The sequence below is a fragment of the Pteronotus mesoamericanus genome, unplaced genomic scaffold, assembly GCF_021234165.1.
Source record: "Pteronotus mesoamericanus isolate MK-2021 breed Mesoamerican mustached bat unplaced genomic scaffold, CSHL_Meso_final contig_75, whole genome shotgun sequence".
Classification (NCBI taxonomy): domain Eukaryota; kingdom Metazoa; phylum Chordata; class Mammalia; order Chiroptera; family Mormoopidae; genus Pteronotus; species Pteronotus mesoamericanus.
This window is the reverse complement of record NW_026555249.1, coordinates 11,214,194-11,229,683: the sequence shown is the minus strand read 5'-3', so window position 1 is coordinate 11,229,683 and position 15,490 is coordinate 11,214,194. Positions and strand designations below refer to the sequence as shown.

Here is a 15,490-nt window from a genome sequence, read left to right as displayed (position 1 = left end):
GCAGCAGCTTACATGGCGGGTTCCACTAGTAAACCAGCAGTATTAAACGACAGGAAGAGAGCACACCGGAAGATGGAGAAGGACACATAAGACAACAACATTGTAAACAGTAGCTGTCTGTGTAGAAGACACACTCGCCTCTGCCAAAGTAAACTACATGCAAAAGAAAACGGTTTTCACCAGGAAGTCAGAGCTGCTTTTGTGACCAGCCATTCTTTTCCTTTAAAGGCATCTCTGGGTTTTGGGAAGCGATCAGGTTCAAGAGTTGTGTCGAACTTGGATGAGGCCAGGGAGAAGCTACCACGGAGTCAGCAAACATACATTAAGTGCCCACTTGTGTAAGCTACTGCGTTTGGGTTCAGCCTGCATCTCGCTTTGTGACCTTGTGGTGCCATCTCAGCCTGTGCTCTTGATAAAAGGTGACTGCCCTCTCCTGGCCACCTTTCACGAGACTGGCTGTTAAGGTGCAGCTGCCCCACCAGCTGTCCCCATCATTCTTCCTCCTCTGATATGTTAGTAACTCCCAGAGACATGGAAGGTCTCACCGGTCCTCCGTCCCAATTTTTCAGAGGCCCAATTTTTCTTCAGGTGCTGGAGGCTAACCACAGGAAACCTTACATACCCCTTTATCAAATAGAACTCCTTCATCGAAAGGATCGTACGCCTTAAAAGGGACTCCCACAACCTTTTCTTTCCATCCGCCCTCTTATTCTGTAATGGCCACGTCCCTTCACCAGCGTGCTCACCGCGGCGGAGCTCCAGGCTAGCCCAAGCGTTTGCTCCACAGAGACCCCGGTCCAGCCACGGCCCTAGTGCCCGGTCTCAGTTAGGCTGCATGCCAACGTGTTTCTCAATCCCAGCACCTCGTTCCTTCGGCCTCTCCAATTATGTTGGTCTCCCTGGACGCCTGTTTCTCTGAATTGTTTTTTCCTTCTTGTACCTAGAACAATGCATGTCCATCATCATATATAGCCGGCGGTTTGTGTAAACCCTGGTAAAACTGGCTTTTTGAGGGTCATGAATTCTAGCAGGAGGGAAGAGAGACCTGGCTATCAGACAACAAGACTGGAGAGCCCACCAAGGAGCAAGGTGTGGATTTATCTTTTCAGGACGGCTCTCCTAGGTCTGCTGTTGCAAAGAGGTGCCCTTGCCCTTGACCCTGGCAGATCCGCAGAACAAGCCTGGTCTGCGTCCTGCACCCAGAGCCACTTGTAAGCAGACGACTTCCTGCGTGCAGTGTCCAAAACCCAGGTCAGATGTATCCACCGACTTTAGCAAATCTTTTACTATAATTAGCCACTTGTCTTCAAGACCAGTTCCAGAGTTCGCCAATTTTGATGGGGAAAGAAAACATTCTGAGTAAAGTAGATTTTATTTTATTTTGATTTTCCTGTAAGTAATAAAACAATTTTTTCAAGGACCTACAGGATAGTAAACCATTTTTATATCGGCTTCATTAATGTTTTCAGCCAACTCATGCCTGATCACTGGAAAAAGGGAGGAGGGGGAATGAGGGGGGTAACACATAAGCTAAAATCACAGATAATCCCCCAGACCTCTTTAATTGAGGTTTGGCCTCATCCTGCTAAGCCTTTTATCAGAGCTGCTAAGAAATAGCCAGCGTCACATATTTAAGCTTCATCTCCTCTGCTTCCTCTCCCCTGGACTGCTAATGAGCTGTGAAGTGGCCAAAGATAGCCGGCCTCCCCACGGGAGGGAGAAGGCCATCGGCTGGACAACCTACAAAGCCATCTGCATACCATGCAAGAAGCTCTGTGCTTCTTATTCCAGTCCTGGGAAGTACCATTTAAGAGGCTGAGAGGAATTTTTCTCCCAAATAACTGCCCCTACCCAGTGAGGGCTCACCAAAGAGGCACATGTATGGGGGGTCATAGCATCAGGTCTCTAGTTATCATCTGGTTATTGAAATCCGGTTACATTAGTTTACTGAGTATGAGTGCAGAAATGTGGAGGAACTTGTTACTGACACACACATAGCCTGCCAAGGGCCAAGCAGGGACCTCGCTTATGGAGGGCTGTTTTCATCACAAACCTCAATTAAGGCTCTAACACAACCTTGTTGCTCTGATTACAAAAAAAAAAAAAAAAAAAAAATCTCAAAGCTATGAGTCTATGAGTTCAGGACATTCAAGTAAGAATGTCACGGTGGTCAAAAATGTTTGGAGCTGATACCACCCCACATTGAGAGGTGAGTCAGAACTGGTAGAAGGAATCCAAGGCCCAAAAAAGAGGAAATGTCAGAGCTTCTAGGTCAAGTCTCAATATGTTATGGAGTGTCTACTTGTGCCATAAAGCTAGTTTCCAATGGACAACCTGCTAGTCAAGGGTTTAGATACAGAATAAATTTGCTGTAGAGAAAATGCAGAAATAATTATTGATAGATCACATATATATATACACAAATGTCTATTGGTATACAAATATATACATCAATATATACATTCATGAAACAAATAGGTCTTTCTATACATGCCAGACACTCACCTAAGAACTGGGCACAAGCCATATAAGCTCAAAGCTGACAGTGTCAAGAAGCCCAGGACTGGCTGGGGAAGGTGAGTGGGAAGACTAGTCCAGCCACAGCACTGAGAACTGTGATAGTTCCCTGGTTGGCTCAAGTCCAAACTCTTTATGGCACATGAGCTCACCGCTCTCCTCAGCCTACCCTACCCCCACTCCCACTGCCTCCACGCCAAATGATTCACCATACTGGTCCCACAGCCTGAAACCAAGGGTCCTTATGACTTTGATTAAATTTAGCTTTAAATGTCATCTCTCTCTCTCACTATATACATATCTATATCTATCCATCTATCTATATCTATATCTCCCTCAGAGACTTAGCCTCCCCACCCCCCATAATCAGCAGCCCCCAGGATAGCAGGAGACAGTAGTCAGGACCTGACTACCGGTCACAAGACCTGGACCTCTTGCAGGCTAAAGATAACATCTTGACCCGAGCTGTTTTGGCTCCTGAGCCCTCAGGTGGAACGACCCTCTGGCTACTTTCCCACGAGACCAGACAGACGGACGCCAGAGCAGACCTCAGAACTGTCCTCAAGACCTGGAGAAATGGTTCATTATACTCTTACTTCGCCTCTGACCAATCAGCTCTCAGCTCGACTCTGCTCATGCATTTCACTGGGCCAGGCAGCCTGACTCAGATATTGGGGTCCCAGTACCAAACCCACCAGGAACCTGCCCATTCTGTGCCCCCCACTGTTTTCTGCTTCGAGAACCTCTGTACTTATTATAACCCCTCCCCCCAACTGCTCTCATCACCACCCTTGTGAAGCCTGGCCCAGAACCATAGGGAGAGAGTCACCGTGTCCCTGTCCCTTTACAACATAAGCACGAAAGTGCACGTGGCTGTCACTCAGGAGTACTGGAATGACCTGTCTTTTTGTCTACCGAGACTGGCAGTGGGTGTAAAGGCAATGCATTCAAATTCCCATGAAAATTTGATTTGCCAGCAACCTAGTGGCAGCCAGAGCACAGGCTAAATCTGAAAAGTCTGTGGACTGAATTTTTAATTGGTAGCATGAGGGCCTGGATCCCTAGAATGGGAGAAAGGAGCGCGTACGTTGGCGGAAGCATACAGCGTGCTGTGCACAGCGTGCATCTCCAGTTTCCCCCGGGTTACCCCTTGCAATAAATCACTAGAATAGCAAAGCTGTGGGGGTTTGAACAAGCCCAGGGACAGTGTGGGGGGTATGAAACAGCATGCGAGTCTGATGCAGACCAAAGAAAATAGGACGGCAGGTTTAAAAAGACCCTGGCCTGTCACATACAAACAAACAAACAAATCAGAAAAGACATGAAGGCAGATGATGGACTATTCGGTAGGTAAGAAGGAAGTTCAGAGGAAGTCTAAGGAAGTTTGAGCTCCTTCATTCATTCATTCAACACATCTTTACGAAATGCCTTGTACGTGTGGGATCATGTCCCAGGCGCCGAAGATACAGCAGAGAAACACAAAGGTGGCAAACGAAACAAAACCACCCCCTATCCTTGCCTTCACAGAGCTATTGCACTCATGGATGTGGGTCAGGCAACGAGTGAGTAATATTAGTATGTCCCAGATGACAGTAAGTGCTCTGGAGGAGAACACACAATGGCATGCAGGGGAGACTGTTGACGGCGGGGGGGACACTCTGCAAGAAAAAGTTCAATAAAGATTGGAGAGAGATGAGGACACCCAGGAGGATTCCTGCAGGTAGCGCACGCTGGCTGAGGGCAAGCGCAAGAGCAAAAGGCTCCAGGTAGGTGCTTGCCTGACACATCTGGGAAAGAGCCAAGATGACAGTAAGTGAGGACAGGCTGTTCTGTTACAACATGTGCTTCTAATAACAGGCATTAGCTCATAGGCTATTGGTAAATAGTAGGATAATGTTGGTATAACATGGAAACAAGATTTTTCTTAGGCAAAAGCAGCCAGAATAGCAGGAGTAGAACTCCAGCCTTCGCAGGAAAGGAGACGGCCCGCAGGTGGGCCGCTGCACAGGCTGGAGTGCTCTCGGCTCCGCTGGAGAGAGCTGAGAATGAGCACCTGCACCGCAGCTGTGTCCCCGGGGGTGCGCCCCCGCTCGGGCTCCCCCAGCAGACCCGTCGTGGCTTTAGATAGCAGCGCAGTTTCAAAGCTGTGGAAGACAGGTGAGGCCTGCTCCAATCTTAGTTCCTCATTAGCCCTCTTTTTGTAGAGTACGTTTTGCAGAACGAAGACTTACAGGACACACAGACAATTTTATAGCACAAACATCTGTTCAAGGGAAGTCAAGGATTACGGGGACCCCGATCATGAAGGGCCTTCCAGGCCAGTAGGCAACGGGAAAGAATCGGGAGCCCCCCGAGCAGAGGACGGATGACACGATGTGCTGAAAATGGACGGGTGGGTGGAGAGGGGGTGGGCGAGTGTGGAGGAGACAGACTTCCTGGGGGCCTTCCCAGCGGCCTGGGTGAGGGGGATGGGGCACGGGCCGGGACGGGAGCAAGGGAAATGGTGCGACATGGTTAGGGTTGGCTCACGAATTGGCTCTGGGGAAGGACAGAGAGAAAGGAGTCAGGACAACACCAATATTTTTTACTTGAAGCACCTGAAGGATGGAGGTGTCACCAACTGAGAGAGGGGTGACTGAGGTATGATCCAGTTAAGGATGATTAATTTCCGTTACGGGAAGGTCAATTTTGAGGCCTATAGGCTATCAGGTGGAGATTTCAACTAGGTAGTTGAAGAGATGTGTCCAGAGCACAGAGAAGATTAATTTGGAAGTTTTCAGTGTATAAAATAGTATTTAAAGCCACAAGAGTAAATGTATTCAAATTCCCAAGAAATACTGTTTTTCCAGCAACCCGCTAGCAGCTAGAGCACAGGCTGAATCTACAAAGCCTGTGAACTGCAGTTTTCACTCTTAGCACACGAGCTTGATTCCTGGAATGGCAGTAGGAGCTGCTTTGGGTGACAAAGGGATAGGAAAAAAAGGCCTGAGGCCCTGTTGCTGGGTCATTCTAGCAGTTAGAGGTTGGGGTGAGGAGGAAAATCAGCAAAGAGGATTTACAAGGGAGACCTGTGAGGAAGCAGGAGACTCAGGGAAGAGTGGTGTCCCAGAGACCGAATAAAGAAGCAGGGCGACCAAACAGGTCAAGGAAGGTGAAGGCTGGGGACTGGCTATGAATTTAGCAACCACAATGGTCCCAGCGACCGCGCCCTGTTTCCAAAGGCCATCCCCCCCATAGTCAGTGGAGTACAGGCAACTCTCCCAAGGAGTTTTGCTGATTCAAGAAGGGATTAAAAAATGGGGCCAAAGAAAGACAGAGGATCAACAATTGTATCTGCATTTTTTTTTTATAACATGGGGACATTACAGCATGTTTTTATGATGATTGGAATGATCCAGCGGAGAAAGAAAATAGATAGTACAAGAGAGAAGCAGAAAAATTGCTGGGCTCATGTCTCTGAGGAAAGGCAGGGAGGAAAGCAAGAGTCACGGGGAGAGGCGCGGTGGAGAAGCTCCTGGTCAACAGGAGGGGCACAGTGCACAGCCACCGCTTCTGAGACGAGCAGATGCGGCAGAAGGAGTTGGCGGATTCTCTGCTTGGTCTCTGGGTGGGTTTTTTTGTTTTGTTTTGTTTTGGTTTTGGCAGTAAAATTGGAAGAAAGGTTGTCTGCACAGAGGTAGGATGTGAGGTAAGTGTTAGAGGCTTGAAGAGAGAGGACAAGGTGAGCAACAGTAATTTAGAAGAGCAGCAAAGTGAACAAACGAGGGGAATGGGGAGGCACAGCCAGGCATTGCTGACGGCTCGGTGAGGTGGTGGCTGTGAATTCACAGTGAAACCCGTCAGCGTGCTGTGTGTTTGCTCCAATGCTGTTTTGCTCTCAGGTATGGGCATGGTGTAGGCAGACGGCTGGATTTAATCGGGGTTGGGATATTGCCAGATCAAAGCATGATGACACAAGAGAACTACAAAAGATTATGATAATGAACCACTGTGGCTTAGGACGGTGTGTTCCCCTCAAATTCACATGTTGAGATCCTAACCCCCAAAGGCAATGGTATCAGCAGCCGGGGAACTTTGGGGGGATTAGGTCACGAGGCTGGTGCCCTCATAAAAGAGATTAGTGTCCTTGGAAAAGTGCCTCCACAGAGCTCCCTAGCGTCTGCCACAGGTAAGGACACAGGAGAAGTTTGAGACCCAGAAGGGGGCTTTCACCTGACCATGACCTCAAACCTGCGGCCAGAACGTTCAGCAGTAAATTTCTGCTGTTTACAAGCCACCCAGTCAGGGGTATTTTGTTACAGCAGCCTGAAGGGACTAAGACATGAACCACGGAATATGGTGTGAGGAAGATATTTATTTGTTGTCAGCTGAGAATAGAGAGTGAACAGGTATTTGCTTTCAGCAATTGCCATGCAGCAAATGAAAATCTGTCAATACATGTTTCATCACAAAGCAGTATCTTTCTCCCTTATTTATAAATGTCCTTTTCCCCTTTCTAGTGGGTGAAACCACAATAACATCAAACACAAACCTCCTGTCGGGAGATGAGTGAGTTGTGCAAAATTCCATTAATACTGAGAGTAATCATCCTTTGAAGCTACCGTTTCCAGTAAAGAGTTCAGCGAGCCTGCTCTCTGACGGGGGCTCCCAGAGGCCCTGGTGGGTGGCAGGTAATGGGACGGAGCACTGCCTGCGACCTGCCCTTGTCTGCAAGCCATCCCATGCGCAGGCCTGCCCGGGCTTCCGTGCTGCTCTTACTCTGTCCTTGGCTACAGACTTCCAGGAGACAGTCTCGGTGACTTTCCTCTCTGCTTTTCCCCTCTGGTCCTGCCCCCACCCAGTGAGCTCAGGGACCAACCTCTCAGCCCTATCACCTCACATGGGCCCGGGGGACAGGAGAGGCTGAACTGACCTGCCGTCCTGGCGGCTGGCAGGCATTCCAAGTGGTCTTGAAAGGAAGTTCCCGAAAGTGGACGCTAACCCAAGACCCAATGAGGTCAGGGACGTGGATTCCTTGAATACACCATTCCCCTTTGGCAGCTTGCTTTCAGAGGCTGGAATACACCATTCTTCTGCAGCTCTAAAATAGCCCGCCCCATCTGGGCTGGTTATGCTGTTCGGCCCTCCTCCCCCGGCGGAGCCAGCCGGGGCCTCCTTCCTTCACCTCACGCCCTGACTGCTGCAGGCCCAACGGCCAGGCCCCGTCCTGGCCGACTTCCTACTGGGTTTGAACAACAGAGATTAGGGAGTTGAGAGAGAGGCCAGGGATGACCTCCCCCCACCCTGTCCCTGTGGCCCCTTCTCATGGCTCCTGCTCTCACAGACCTAGAGAAACACCTTGTCCTTCCACTGCTGCTCCAGGTCCACGGTGGTAACAGTCCCCTTGGCGGCGAGGGTCCCGGTGCCTCAACAGGCCTTGTTGGTGAGTTAAACCCCAACCACCCTCCATACGTGTCCCCTTCCTTAAGGTCTCTGGAATCTTCTAAGTTAGACTCTGTTTCTTGCCAGGACCCTGACACCTTTTACAAATTACAAATTCCACCACATGCAGTTTTTCAACTTCGCTTTGGTGCTGAAGCTGCAAGAGCAAAAAAGGCAAATCTCAAACCTAGGCAACATATTCATTCATTCATGTGTTCGTTCAATCTAGGTGAATATGGTAACACCGTGTCTTGTTGAAAGTAGAGACTCCTTTCCTTTGAGAACTTCAGAATGACTTAACAGGGAACCAGGTCTACAAACACCTTCCCCCCGCCGCCCAATAAAACTTTCGCTTCCTGACTCAAAGGACACTTAACAAAGGCTAGTAGTCACCTGTCACTCAACAATCTTTCAAAAGACTAATGAAATCTTTTTCTATTAACTGTCACCCTGAAACTCTAAGTATTTTGATGACAGCTGATTTGGTATCTTAGACAATTAACCAGCCAATTATTAAATTGTTTGGGAGGTTCTCCCAGCCTATGTAAAAGGCCCTGAGATTCTTTCTTCAGAGAATGAAACAGAGGAAATGAGAAGAATTTCAATATACTTCAAAAGTTTTCAACGGTAACAACTGGCCTCTCTGATGGCTAAACTGTGCCAAATGTCAAAAGATTAGTAATACAACCTCATATTTACCCAAGATTAGCTGGGCTATAAAGACTGAGGTCAAAGAATACTGCTGTAAGTTTTCCATGAATCTGCTTAATAATCAACCACTAAGACTACATTCCTATTTCCTTGTAAGGACCCAAGATCCTGAAAAGTCTAGGAAAAAAATCTGCTGTCATTACCCAGGTAAAATGAGGTCAGAGTGAAATTTCTAGAGGAAACCTGGGAGTCCAGTAGATTCTTATGTTAAGGAACATAACTTTGCAGATGGACCAATGTCACCGGTGGTATCACATCTAACAGACGTCAGCATCACATGGCACAAGATACATAGTCTATAAAGTCCTGCCAGGAGGCCAAAAAAAATGTATTTCTTTAAGAATAAATAGGTGACCTACAGTTCAACCTAGTGAAGTGGATCAGAAATACTATTTTGCTTCGGAAAATGAATGACGGACTAATTGTTAGCAACTTTTTAAACCTTTGCTCCTAGGAAGTATGTTCGAGTGAACAAAACAAGACAAATATCAGTTCAAAGTCTGGCTTTGCCTTAGTGACTTCATTAACCTTTGGCATGTAAATTAACAGCTCTTAAGTGCCAGTTTTATCATCCAAAATACAGGAAAAAATATTCATTTGCTTTGGTTCACAGATACCATCAGTGAGGAGATGCCCCATTTCACTTGGAAATGGCTTTTGGGAAAGAAAAAAGAAAAACATCACCATATGAAATGTACTTGTTAATTACATAATATATCCTTACTTCAGACCTGTGAAACTGGATAAAATACAATCTGGGAAACAGGACAAGGCTATCCACCTTACCGCATGTGTCACATGCAATAGAGGACAGAGGCGGTGGTGCCAGTCCCGGCGTGTGGCTCCAGAGCAAGCCCTCGTAAACACCGATGGTTTATGTCAGCATTAACATTAGCGCTAACAAGGGGGAGCATCCTTTAGGGTCTTTGCTCAGACAGATTTCAGTTCAAAATCCAGGGAATTTTGGAAGCAAACTACATTGTAGCGACACTGTTCTCTTTGCTTTAGAGACAATCTGCACAGATGGTGGGATAAAGCGACTTATCAAAGTGCTCTAATTAATTGCAGAATCAAAACTAGAACCCAGGTCTACTTGTCTGGTTAATAATTATAACAACAACGATAATGTAAGTGCATCTTGGGGCCAGACATGGCCGTAAGTGCTTTGTGTGTAATACTGAGTCATCACCACAGTCTGATGTGCCAACACACTTGGTACTACCAATCCATTTTACAGAAGAGCAAACTGAGGCCTGCACAGGGTAAGTGAACCTCACAAAGGTGCACTCTTGGTCACAGTCAGAGCTCTGATTCAATCCCAGGCCCACCTGGCTCCAAAGCCTCCATGCTTCCCACTGAGCTAACGCCTCCCATGTGGCTTCCCACTTGCTCCTTCTTGGACTGTTTCACTGCTGGAACTCTTATCTTTTTAACAAAACCATTCATTCTGTGAGTGCAAGGATGTTATCTAGTTCTCTTGAACATGCAAGGCACAGAACTGGGTCCAAAAAATGTTTGCTGAGTGTACAACAGCATTAACAAAACAAAACAAAACAAAAAAAAAAGGCTTGTAAAAGCAAAAAGCCATAAATGCTGAAGCACTTGAAATAGCGAACGGTGCACAAAATTGCTCAGGTAATGACTCGTACCTGGATACCACCCCTTCCAGGAAGCGAGTCCTCGCTTCTTTCATCGCCCTTGGTTCATCAGTTAGTTCAAGAGCTGGACTTGAAGAGACATCCTCCTCAGCTCCCAAAAGCTGAGTTCCAGCCTCCCCTCTCGCCAGTCCCCTGCCAGCCCTGCTCTCATGAACAGTGGACAACTCCCAACACGCACACTCGAGCACCCCCACGGCAGGGCAAGGCTGCCAGGCGTGCAGCTGAAGTCTGACTGTCCTTGAGAACAGGGAAACCATTTCCACCTGGTGCACAGGCCCTGTTTCAACATGTTAGGCGCCCAGAAACCTGAAGCGATGCTTAGCTGAAAGGGGTGCACTAACTGATGCTTTTCTTCTCACTTTTAAAGAGAGCGAAGCCCCTCTTGAGAAAATCTAGAGGCCCAGAATATAAGGGAAGAGTTTCCCAGTAGAAGCTCTGGCGAAGGAGCTGGGATGAAATCCTCGCATCCTCGCCCCAGCCAGGAGAAGACATCTTGCCCTGCAGAAGGACATGGTGCTCACTCTGAAGTCTGAGGTAGGACGGTCATGTAAGGGATGCAAAGGGACAAGATCTTTACGTATTTCTTCCTTGAAATTCACCTCCGTCTTCCTTCCTGCCTGGCCCGGCACGTTCTGTTCCCATTCAACCTCGGGCACCGGATCCGGAGAACTGGACCAGGGCCCACAGTCAGCCACGATCTGGTTGTATTACTTCCCAAACCAGATGAGTAACATCACCCAGCCTGGCAATGCAGACAAACTTCTGCTTTCTGAGTTAGTCTAAACTTTGCAGGTAAGTCCAAAAGACAGTCCCATGTTCATCCCAGCTCAGCTGACAGCAAAGGACCGTGATGCTTAGCAGAGCCATGGGTCTCATATTTAAAACCATGTAAGAGATACACAAGCACATAACCCCATTTTATGTCCTGCCCAATTGAAGCCGTGTATACATTCGGAGTACGCGCTTAACGAATCCTTAATGCTTTCCCAAAGCTCCCCCTTCTTCCCTCGTCCCACCCCATGAAGTACAGATAGGCCTGCTCTTCTGAGTTTAAATTTCCTGGTGGAATCTTTATTAACTGTTTCCAGTATCTTGATACCCATAGATATCCATGAGCCCTGCATTTTATTTCCTTCTGTTCTCTGACCAAATGTCGCCTCATCAGAGAGGCATTCCCTGACCAGCCCACATAAAGCACTAACCCCGTGGCCTTTTGCCCTGCCCCCATGGCACCTGCCTCGAATATGGAAGAGCATATGTGTTGGTTGACGGTCTCCTTTCACTAAATGTCGAAAAGGACTTTGTGTTCTTCTTTGGTGAATCTCTACCACTTATAATAGTGACTAGCTCATAAAGACTCTCAATAAATATTTGTGAAATGCATTAACCATCTTCAAAGGGATTCTTCATTTTACATCTTTGCCAAAAGATGACAGTGTAGTCTACCACATTTTAGGTAAAAAATACCACATCTCTTTCAACCATTTCTCTCCTTAAAATCAAGAATGCAGGCATCTCTCTGCCCCTCTCCACCAAGGTATTTGTTTTTTTTTTTTTTTAAGTGAATCATGTGCTTATTTTACTGGAACATTCCATATTTTGACACTGTACCTATTTCTGAATGAGGTCATTCTCTAAGTCCAAAACAAGGTCGAAGGCATTTCCTGAAGTGTTTCAATAAGCTCTACAGCACGTCGCAGTAGGAAGCATTCCTCTTATGTCTCAGAAGCTTGGGCAGAGAGAAATATTTGGAACACGGTGGGAGAAAAACTGAACCCATACCTGACTCTGGAGAGCTCTGTTTCAGAGACCCTGGGAATCACAGACTAAAGCTAGACAGAGCCGGAGGCACAGCGCACCGGGCAGCTAGAGTGCACCCTGTAATCAAATCGTGTACATACCAGGACACGCTGTGCCTTTCTGTGATGTTCTCATCTTGTACTCGAATGCTGCCTGAGCCCGATCATTTTCCTGCCTTACTCCTCCTTTAGATCAGGGACTGACCATGTGGAGAAAACATGAACACTCTACATTTTTTTAAACATCTCTAAAATCTAGAAAATTGCTATGAGTATAATTTTAACATTTTACTCACACTATTCTGTGCGCCTGCTGCTGAGAATTTCAGGCCAGTGTTGAGTCACTGAGGTTTATCCCGAGACACTGTGGTGCCTGAGGGGCTCGGAGGTCCCTCTCTGGTGTGTGGGCCTCTGAGTCCCGCCCGCTGAGTTTTTCTGTCAAGTGCCCATGGCCCAGCAGCAGTCCTGCTCAGAGCGAGGACGGACACTTCAAGGGCGCTGTGCAGGCCTGGATGACAGCCTCCCCTCCTGGGCTGGTTTGTAGAACAGCAGGTAACACGATTCACGGAAAAGCGGCTCTGAACTGAGCAAAGTCACCTGTTCGCCAAGTGTGGCGATTCCAGGGTCCTCCTTTAAGCACTTTGTCAGTAGAGCTGGCAGATGAGCTTTTTCAGAACCTTTCCATCTTTAGGGCTGTTTTTATCACCACTGCTCTGCCCCCACAATTGTTATGTTTACAAATCTGGGTGCTTTTTTGTGTAGAGCATGGTTCACAACCAGGAAGATTTTTCTCCCCTAGGTGGCATTTGGCAGTATCAGGGTTAACTTTTGGTTGTCGCAAGTTGGGAGAGGTGTGTTATGGGCATTTAGTGGGCAGAGACCAGGGATGCTGCTAAATATCCTTCAGTATAAAGGGCTGTCCTCAAAATAAAGAATGGGCTGCCCTGGCGGGCGTGGCTCAGTGGGTTGGAGTGTCATCCCATAACCGAAAGGTTGTGGGTTTGATTCCTGGTCAGGACGCATCCATCCCTGGTCAGGTAGCCTATGATGTCTCTCTGTCTCCTCGTCCCCTTCCTCTCTCTCTAGAAGCAATGAGGGAATGTTCTCAGGTGAGGATACATAAAATAAATTAAAATAAAATTGTCAGTAGGGCCCAGATGAAGAAGCCCAGAGAAGCCCAGGTCCAGAGAGAAGAGGGAGGGAGGGAAGGAGGGAGGGAGGAGGGAGGAAAGGGGAGAGAGCACTTGGAACCAGCATTCCTCGGAGAGCACTTTCTCTGGAGGGAGAGCCTGCTGGCCTGTGTGTAACTGGCTCATTGCACACACCGCTTACTGTTACCTGCCAAGATGCTATAGGCTTTCTGAGTTTGTCATCTCTGGACCCTATTACACTTCTGGCTTTTTGTTTTAAAATCTCCTTCCTTCTCCTCCCAAAAAAGGGTCCAGTCGCAAGGCTTCAGCTAAGTTTTAGCCTCTTTGCACTGAAAGCAAGTGCAGCTCCCCCACCCGCAGTTGACTGATTCTCTCAGGTGACCCAACAGGGCGGATGCCGTTTTCCTTTGCAGGCTGAAACGCTAATTTTTTTGAGGACACATTGTTCTCTTGCAGCTCTGTACCTGGCAGGGGAAAACAAAACAAAACAAAACAAAACACCAACCATACACAACTTTGTTGTGGGTGGCCGGGTACGGGGCAAGGTTTCAGGCCTCTGATAATTCAGACACTTCGAGGACTTCGTTATGGAGGTGAAAACTCCTTAGACCTCAGAGGCCGGGAGCTTGCGGGCAATCCACAAAGAGCCACAGGGAATGGGGGCTGGAGGTGAAAGTGACTGCTGACTCGACAGCAGCCACCTGGGAGGGGCCGGGCAGTCCCCTACCAGCCAGGGTCCCCCAGGGGCTCCGTGTGTCCCTGCCAAGCTGATGAGATCCAGGAGCTCCCAGCGGCCTTCTCCAGCGCAGGGACTGCTGGCTGGTCTCCAAGACACCTGTTGGTGATGCACAGCTCCGCGACACGGGCGTCCTGACCCTTCCCTGCACTGGACTGAGGGCGGGCGGCCGTGGCCACTCCTCCCCGGCACGGCCCTGCTTACTGCAGGAGCCAGAAGGAAATCATTCTAGCTGTGATCTCTGTCCCGTACCAGGAGATCGGAGAGGGCTACTAACTGTTATTCTATCGAGATCGTTCGAGATGAGAAAAAGCAAGATCCATCGGAGCTTAGACCAGAGTATGTCAATCTTTCCACTCATCAGCAGGACCTGGTGGAAAAGAGACTGGGAGGTGTCTATTTACCAATAGTTCTCCCCCACCGTGTTCCTAGAGGACACATTCGTGGGGGCATGGCAACGTGCCTGCCTTAAAATGATCAAACAAAAAGTCCACATTCTCCAGGTTCCCTTGCAGAAAGGGATGGTCCTTTGATGCTGACTAATGGGATGGAAGTTGAAGTCCCCGAGTAGGACATCTAAGAGAGGGAAGAAACTTGGCTGGCTCAACTGTTTACCTTTTGCCCTTGACCTTTCCTCTATTTCTGGCCTGGGAATGTGGTGCCGATGCCCTGGGCCCCTGCAGCTGTTCTGTGGGCATGAGAAAGAGGGCAACACATTATGAAAGAGAAAGCCCAAAGCTCACGACACTTGCTCGTACAGAGGCTACAATGCTTCCGACGTGGGAACTTGGCAATGGACTTAATTTTTCTGGGTCTCAGTTTCCTGAAGCATGATGTTATCTCCTTTGCAGGGTTTTTATGGGGATTTAAATGAGATAATATCTGCTAAATTGCCTCAGAATGATTGCTAAAAATCAATTTCCAAATCAACAAATCAATCATTCCTTTCTCCCTTCGAACCTCCAGACTTAAGGAGAAAATAGGCCAGACTTACTTTACTCATCAGCAGGACCTGGTGGAAAACAGACTGGGAGGTGTCTCTTAGCTACCTATTAGCTAATTAGCTACCAATCTCAGTAGGCCCCCGTCTAAAGTGTTTCTGACTTGGTGTCAGTTGGCACACATGCACTACTAAGGAAAGAAGGCCTTAGGCCATCGATACCCAACCTTCTTCATCTCACCGATGTTCACCTTTTTCATCTCGTGCACACATAAGCTAATTACTGAAACTCTGAGGCACACCAGAAACTGTATGTTTTGCCAACCTGACAAAAATTAATAGGCATAATTTTGATCCATTCACACCAGAAGAGCTACTGTTGTGTTGGCTGTTGTCATTTTAATTTGACAATCTAAGGGAAACAAGGTCAGTGCCCCTGACCAAAGAGTCAGATATTGCCTGTTTTAAAAATTCTCATGGCATTTTTTGTCCTAGGCAAACCAAAGAGATTACCTTTAAGGCAAGCGGCAGAAGGCCAAGATCAGTAGCAGACTGGG

General features: G+C 47.9%; 1 protein-coding gene across 6 annotated transcripts in view; it reads right to left on the bottom strand.

Moving 5' to 3' along the window:
* Positions 1–15,490, bottom strand: part of GHR (growth hormone receptor) — a 217,121-nt gene that overhangs the window by 147,574 nt on the left and 54,057 nt on the right. The window contains exon 1 of one of the 6 annotated variants that reach the window (XM_054583986.1): positions 15,447–15,467. The exons of 3 other annotated variants lie outside the window; for them this stretch is intronic. The gene's annotated coding sequence lies outside the window, so the exon portion shown is untranslated. Of the gene's footprint in view, positions 1–746; positions 1,428–7,429; positions 8,259–15,446; positions 15,468–15,490 lie in introns of those variants that run through there. 2 more of the 6 variants (XM_054583983.1, XM_054583984.1) reach the window with 2 other exon arrangements.